Genomic DNA, 8,248 nt, shown 5'->3' with positions numbered 1-8,248 from the left:
GCTCTCAACTCGAGAGGAACCTTTAGCTCTTCTAATCTATTCCAAAGGTTGTATTTATGAACTGTATGGAAAGCCTTTCTAAAGTCCACAAAGCAACAAAATAAATTTGATTTATCATTACAACATTCCTCTGCAATGATCCTAAGTGTAACGAGGTGTTCTGTTGTTGAGTGATGCCTTCTGAAACCAACTTGGCCTTTAGCCTGCTTACCTTCACTTTCAAGCCATATGCTTAACTTCTTTTCCAAAATACTACCATATAACTTGGCTAAGAGAAGGCTAATCATAATTTTCCAATAATCAGAGGGGTTATTTGTATCCCCACTTCTAAAAATAGGGATAATGAGGCTCTCAATCCAAGGTTTAGGGAACCCTTGCTTGACTGCTTGATTGAAAAGCTTGTGGATGTGGTGGATGAGGACAGGAACTCCAATTTTTAAGATTTATGCCTGGTAACCTTCAATGTCCTTAGATTTCCCATTAGCGAGGTGATTAACCCCAAACTTAATGTCTTATAAAGAGAAAACGTCTTTCGTTGTGAGTAGGGTTTCCAAATTGTCCATGACATTTGGAGATTCATAAAGCTTTTTAAGATAGGAATTTCAATCGTGCAGAGCAATTTTATTATTATCTTTAGTCTTCCTAGTTAGAATCTGCCTCCAAACTTTCTTAGGAGCTACCTTAGAGAGGTGTAAAATATTCTCCTGTCTTTGATGAATGTACTACCTCTTTTTCCTTTTAGTTAGGGCTTTGTATATTTTTATCTTGTCCATTTTAAGAGATTCATCAACAGCTTCCTTAATTGCTCTCCTCGCACTTTTACAATCTTTGTCATACCATGGATTGGTTTTGCTATTTCTTTTATTATTTGAAACTTCAATTGAGAACTTGTTAATGGAATATGAGAGGGTTGTAGTAAAATTATGATAGAGGTCTTCTATGTTGTTTATACTAGATAAAAGAAGAAAATTAGCTTTTAATTCATTTAGAAAGAGATCATCTTTGTTTCTGTCAAATATTAAGTTCTTTTAGCTGTAAGTATTATTTTCTATGGGAACTCTATGCATGACAAAATTGAGAGTTATAAGTAAAGGCCTATGATTAGAGTCAGGCTCGTGGTCGTTTAAGATGTCAAAATTTATTATTTCATTGTAGAATGGAAGATCGGAAATAACGTAGTCTACCACGCTACTACCAAGTCCATGGATGCAGGTCATCTTGCTGGAATTAGGCCACTTATATAGACCATTGCAAATTATGAGATCCTGAGCACTACAGAGCTTCACTAGCTCCAACCCAAAGAATTTTTCCCCAAGCTCTTCAGAGCTCCTTTTGTACCTACTAGCCAGAGTAGGGTCTTCATCTAACCAAAGAGGATTAGGGTTGGAATTATTTCTTAGAATAATAGCTTGGTTGTTTGAAGTTAGAGCATTAAATTCACCTATTAAAAGGAGATTACTGTCATTCCTTAGGCTAGAAATATCATTCTATAAACCATTCTAAGGGTTAGTTTTATCTAGATTCTTCTTCTTATAGAAGTTAGAATTGATGGGGGGGAATAACATATTGCTATGTAGGACTTTTTATTATTAATGTCACTGATATCTATCCAACTATATTGGTTGTGAGGTTTTTATAAATCCTAGCATGGGGGGAGATGTTCTTCTTAATGTAACAAGCTATTCCCCCAATGCCTCTACAGGAGGATCGCTAGTTCCAGGTAGACCATAGCGTAAAGCCATCTATGTTAGGGACCTTAGATTCTTCGTGCTCCCAAGTTTCAACAAGCAAAATAATATCAACATCATTTGAAATCCAACTTAGATTGGGGCCTTTGTTCCATGGAAAACCCCGACATTTCCAAGAAAGGATCTGGAGCATGTTTAATTGCTATTGATTACTATCTTTTTGGTTTCTATCTCGAATAAAGTCTTTTCTATTTTTTATTATTTCTCATTTTCCTTCCTTTCTAGCTTCTTTTACCTTTTTAACCTTATTTCTTAATTCTGCTTGATCTTCTGGAATGAGATCTTTATTTATGAATATTCTCGTTCCTTTTAGACTTGACTTTTTACTAAGTATGTTGTACTTATGATTAGTGGAGCTCACCTTTATGCGGATTAGTCTTCCTTTATTCTCAGTTAATTTCCCCAACCTTGTTTCTTGTATGAGACACACTGTTTCAATTTGTAATTATTATGTAATTTTGTCTAGGATAAGGCTAAAGTATCCTCATCTACTTCCACTTTTAAACTGAAGATTATAAGGTTAAAGGCCTTTTTTTTTTACGTTCATGGTCTAATTCTATTAATTTTTTCATTTCGTCTTTAATTGGTTTGATATCTAACTTATCTACCACATTATTTAGGGTGAGGTAGCTATTAAATTTTTCTTCTAGTTCTTTAATCATGTCTTTCATTTTAAGACTCTCTAAAGTATCAACATCTCCTTGTTTGGATGGTTGGTTAGTATCTTGGTTTTGTTTTTCTATAACCTTAATCATGTCTTTCATTTTAAGACTCTCTAAAGTATTAACATGTCCTTTTTGGGATGGTTGGTTAGTATCTTGGTTTTGTTTTTCTATAACCTCCAATCTATTTTCCATTGCCTCCATTTTATTCTCCAGTAGTTCTATTTTATTTTCTATTTGTTTTTGGATCGTGTCTTCAAGAGATGAAAATTTATTTTCCACCATGGCTTCTAACTCTTTTTGTATCTTGGCTTCTCTTTCTTCTCTACATTTCTCTAAAGACTTTATTACTCATAAAGGCCTTGTAGAGTAACAGTGCTAGGTCTGCCCTTGGTAATCTTTGGTAAATGTGGTGAAATATTCATACTTGAAATTATATGAGCAAACACGTATTATAAAAAGAAAAAGATAAGGAATGTGTGCACCTAATATCAACAAACCTAATTGCAGATCGCCCATGCCCACCGCAGCCGATAGACCAGAGATGTTTTCTTCAGAACCAGGTTTAAATGCTGAAGAATATATGTGAGCCTATGTCTTATATGCGAGCCTCTACCTTGGTCATATAGCGAGCCTCATAACTGATCAGTGAAGATGCGAGCCTTATGGTCTTATATCGTAGAAGAAGTGTATATATAAATTACGTGTTTAACTCTTTCACCGAGCCTCAGAAGTCTTTCACCGAAAAATATATGCAAAGAATGTGAGGAAGTGTATATATAAAGTACGTGTTTAACTCTTTCACTGAGCCTTAGAACTCTTTCACCAAAGAATATATGCGAAGAATGCGAGGAAGTGTATATATAAAGTATGTGTTTAACTCTTTCACTCAGCCTCAGAACTCTTTCATCGAAGAATATATGTGAAGAATGCAAGGAAGTGTATATATAAAATACGTGTTTAACTCTTTCACCGAGCCTCAGAACTCTTTCACCAAAGTATATATGCGAAGAATGCGAGGAAGTGTATATATAGAGTATGTGTTTAACTCTTTCACCGAGCCTCAAAACTCTTTCACCGAAGAATATATGTGAAAAATATATAGAGTACATGTTTAACTCTTTCACTGAGCCTCTGAACTCTTTCACCAAAGAATATATGCGAAGAATATATAGAGTACATGTTTAACTCTTTCACCAACCCTCAGACCTCTTTCACCGAAGAATATATGCGAAGAATGCGAGGAAGTGTATATATAAAGTACGTGTTTAACTCTTTCACCAAGCCTCAGAACTCTTTCACCGAAGAATATATGTGAAGAATGTGAGGAAGTGTATATATAATGTACATGTATATTATTATAATATTAACATAATAATCATAAATATATAAATATATAAGAATATGGTTGTTATTATTCATATAGTTGGTTTTTTTAAAAATTTACATAATAATTATTCATGTGATTGATATAGCCTATTGGCATATATCAACCACATTCGTAAATGTGGTTCTGCTAGTAGATAATATTTTAATTTTTCACCCTATAAGAAAGTTACATTTGGGTAACATCAAGCTCTATTGAATTTACTTTATTTGTATCAAAACATTGAATAAAATTTATATGCAAATCTAAGCGAATTTTGGAAAAGTTTGCAAAATAAGCACATTCGTGAATCCAAAGTTTTTAGATCCATGTTTTAAGATATTGATATTAGATTTTGATTATCAGAAAATTTAATTTCAAACTCTTAATTATATATTATATATATATATTATATATATATATATATATATATATATATCAAAAGTATCTCTCTATTTTAACTAGCTCAAAGAAGAAAACTAATATAGCAAAGATTAGAATGAATTCTCATGAGATCCATAGTGAAACAGGTTGTTGGGCAGTTCCTAAAACGCCATGGACGGAAAGGATTTGCCATATATGTGAGAATACGAACATCGAGGATGAAAACCACTTCCTCTTAGAATGCCCTGCGTATAACCACATTAGATCTCAGTTTCACAATCTTTGTTACAATACTGACCTTCCTAGCCTTTTACAATGTCAAAATTATAGTGAGCTCGGGAGGCTTCTCTCCAAGCTTTTTGAGCATAGGAATAAAATCTTAAATCAAAATAGATAATTTGTTTCTTTAGGTCCGATAGATCATTATTTGGTCTCAGTGGACGTTAATCATCGTCATCATCATCATCACATATATATAACTTAAAATAAAAGTATAATTTTAAATTAATATTAAAATATTTTAATATTTTTAATTATATTTGACGTTAAATTTGTTTTTGAGGAGAGGTGCTTTCTAATTCAATAAGAAGGAGATGCTGCAATGTTTTGTTAGGTTAAACATTTTGACTTAGTCAAATTACATAAAAATAAAAACAGAATTTAAAAAAAATGAACTAATTATTAATTATGATATCCGTCAAATTATATAGAAATAAAATTTAAAAAAAATAATTAAAAATTGAACCAGTCTAGATCCATCTTAATATGATCTACTAAATTTGTTAAGGTGCAAACCTCTTTTAGAATGAAAAAAATATTAATCCCTTCTGATAAACACAAAATTAAGATATATCTAAAATGTATAACAACTTATCAAATTAATATAAACTATTACTAATTTTACTTTATTAATACATAAAAATTAAATAAACTTGATCAATCATCAATAATAATTTTGAGAAAAACATTATCAAATTCATAATATTAATTATAATAACATTTTATTTTTCTATATAATCAATTTTATATAATAATATTTATTTATTTAATCAGATATTAATTATGATAATTTTTAATTTTAATATATAATCAATTTTGTATTTTAAAACTTCATTGATATATTTAAAAAAAATTAATCACATTGTTAAGTATATGTATTATTCTTGAAGTAACAAACTTCAGAAATATTATTATTACAACATTCCATTGTTATATAGCAATATACACATTATAAAATTCAAAAATATTGCTGCTTCCAGCTGTTACAGCAGTTAATACACAACTACTACAGATATTTATTAGAGGGCATACCCTCTGAAAAAGGCACAATAAGCGATATTGCTGCTCCCAAGGTTTTATAGCAATCAAGCGACAATTACAACAAATATATATATAATTACCTATACCATAGGGAAAAGCCACCATAACCTATAAGCAACCTTGCTGCTTCCAACTGTTACAGCCATTAATAGAACTACAACCTCTATATATATATAAACGCCATACCCTCGGAAAAAAGCAGCCTATGCTATAAGTTTTTCCTTCGCTTACAAGTTACAAGGTATCACAAACCGTAGGCGCAAAGGAAAGCAAGTTCCTCCCATTATCATATAGTATTTGGTAATTTTGCCGTTGAATATTACCGAATATTGATTGTGATTGGGTGGGTAACATGGCAAGGCAGACTATGCCACTGCTACCAGCGACTATGTAGTTCTCTCTTGGCAAATTGAAATCTGCTCCTTTGAAGTGGAATGTGATAGTCGGAAACTTTGCATTTGAGCCAGATTTAAGGCCAAAACAGAGGTCTAGTCCGATCCCAGAACCATCGACCTGCGGAAGGTTAATCGATGACCTCAGCGCGTCCTTCACAGCATCATATGCAGGCATTATCAGATATGTTATAGTTGTTCGAGAGTATATGATAAGTCCACCAGTGCCATCGGAATGAAATCAAAAGTACCAGCAAGGATATTCAATAATTTACCACCAACGCTGATTCCCTCAAACAAAAGATAATAGTAAGTTGGCAGCAAAGTGCTTTGAATAAGAGGAGTCGAACTCACAGCCCTGGCTTTCAAACTAGCATTCTGGCCTATAAACAAAGGACTAGTTTTCGAAGGAGAGTCAGAAATAGAAACGAGACAGTAAGAAAACTTATTACCCACCGAGTGGCCAAGCTGTGAGATGAGGGATAGAGGACCTCGGCCGAAGCCCACTAATCCATCTGCTGGGCCGAACCCATTTCCTTCATTGTCCTGCCCGCAACCAAACGCAATATGAAGAAGGGATTGAGAAGAAAGGGCAAGGCTCTCGTAAGAAAGGATACCCTCCGTGTAGGACTGGTCACCATAGGCATAAATGTATTGGCAGTTGTGCCTTTGGCAAGAAAACTTTGGAAGAGCGCGGCACAAAGAGCTTCCGCAGGGAACCTTAGCGTAAGTGGAAGAGTGGGAGGGATCATAGATTCGATCTGGTTGCTTGTAGCAATCACTGCATGGCTTGCACTGCGTCCATATCAGCTCACTGCCGGTGTCCAAGATTGCAGAAAAGGATAAAGATGGCGTACCAATGCCCAACTTCAAGAAAAATTCACCACCTCCTCCTTGTGAGTTTACTGGAGCCTCCACTTCTTTCACTTTCTGAACAGACAAGTGGAATTTTTGTCGCCTTTCTTCACTGCGTTTGATTGCTCGTTCCCAGCGATGGGCAGATGTAATGTTACCTGGAGAGAATGGAGAGAGAGGTGAATCTCTATGCACAAGATCGACTTTAAATCCAACAGGGCGTTTGTGAGGTAGTCTGACAACCAGCCACTTCAGGTGCTGATAAATTGGCTACATGCTTGCATTGCATCAAATGAAATGCTGAGAGAAACAACGTCAATGTAATAACGACGCATTTGCTGGCACCAACAGATCTAGCCGATTGCCCAGCCATATCTCCTCTAGAACTAGGAAAATGATGTAAATGCCAGGGAATGTTGCATATGTTGAGAAAATATGAGATGTTTAAAAGGAAAGACAATTTAACAAGAAACGCCTTGTGTATTAGATATCCTATGTGGAGAGAATTCCTTGAAGGAAAACTGCAAAGTAAACCGAAGAAATTAAAACCCGAACTAACAGAAGAAATCCATGGAAGGTAAGCTGAATCTGTCACGAGGAAATGACATCAACATACGCTAGATCGCATCAAATAGCAGTGGCCGCAATGAATGCCGATCTCTTTGTGACAAAAAATAAAAATAAACGTTCCACCACACAGAAATGTTCGATCAATTAGATCTTCTATATCACAAGATCTCACATAAAGCATTATATATATATATATATGAATTCGGGAGAGCCAGTTAATAATTAGTTGCCATGTAATCTGACAAACACAATTACAAGTAATGCGACACTAAATTTTATTTTAATAGAATCATACTAAAAATATAAATTTGGGAAAGAGGAAGAATTTATAATAATATACTCTATTATTTTTTAATTTATACAATTTACCATATACATTTTTTAAAAATAAAAAATAAAATTTATATAATTTACTATATAAATTAGTTAAAAATAAAAAATTAAATAATTAATAAATGTATAAATTAAATAATTAATAAATATATATACAATTATTTTATGATACTTTTTACATTATCAATATTAAAAATTAAATAAATTATAATTTATACGATTGTTTTATGATGGAGGTCTTGCCTTCATCCCTATATCCACAAGCTTTTCAATCAAGCAGTGAAGCAAGGATTCCCTAAACCTTAGACTGAGAGGCTCATTATCCCTATTTTTAAAAGTGGGGATACAAATAACCCCTCTAATTATCGGACAATTATGATCAGCCCTCTCTTAGCCAAGTTGTATGGTAGTATTCTGGAAAAGAAGTTAAGCATATGGCTTGAAAGTGAAGGTAAGCGGACTAAAGGCCAAGCATGTTTCAGAAGGCATCACTCAACAACAGACCACCTTGTTACGCTTAGGATCATTGCGGAGGAATGTCGTAATGATAAATCCAATTTATTTTGTTGCTTTGTGGACTTTAGAAAGGCTTTCGATACGGTTCCTAGATACAACCTT

At 33.5% G+C, this 8,248-nt stretch overlaps 1 pseudogene; it reads right to left on the bottom strand.

The window, feature by feature from the left end:
* Positions 1 to 5,714: 5,714 nt before the first annotated feature.
* On the bottom strand, positions 5,715 to 7,100 carry LOC149263848 (aspartic proteinase nepenthesin-2 pseudogene; annotated as a pseudogene).
* Between the last annotated feature and the right edge of the window lie 1,148 nt (positions 7,101 to 8,248).

The sequence above is a fragment of the Pinus tabuliformis genome, chromosome 6 (assembly GCF_031772625.1).
Source record: "Pinus tabuliformis cultivar Carrire ecotype Pingquan chromosome 6, CPIR1, whole genome shotgun sequence".
In the NCBI taxonomy this organism is placed as follows: Eukaryota; Viridiplantae; Streptophyta; class Pinopsida; order Pinales; family Pinaceae; genus Pinus; species Pinus tabuliformis.
The sequence above is the reverse complement of the archived record's forward strand: the minus strand, read 5'-3'. Positions and strand labels throughout refer to the sequence as shown.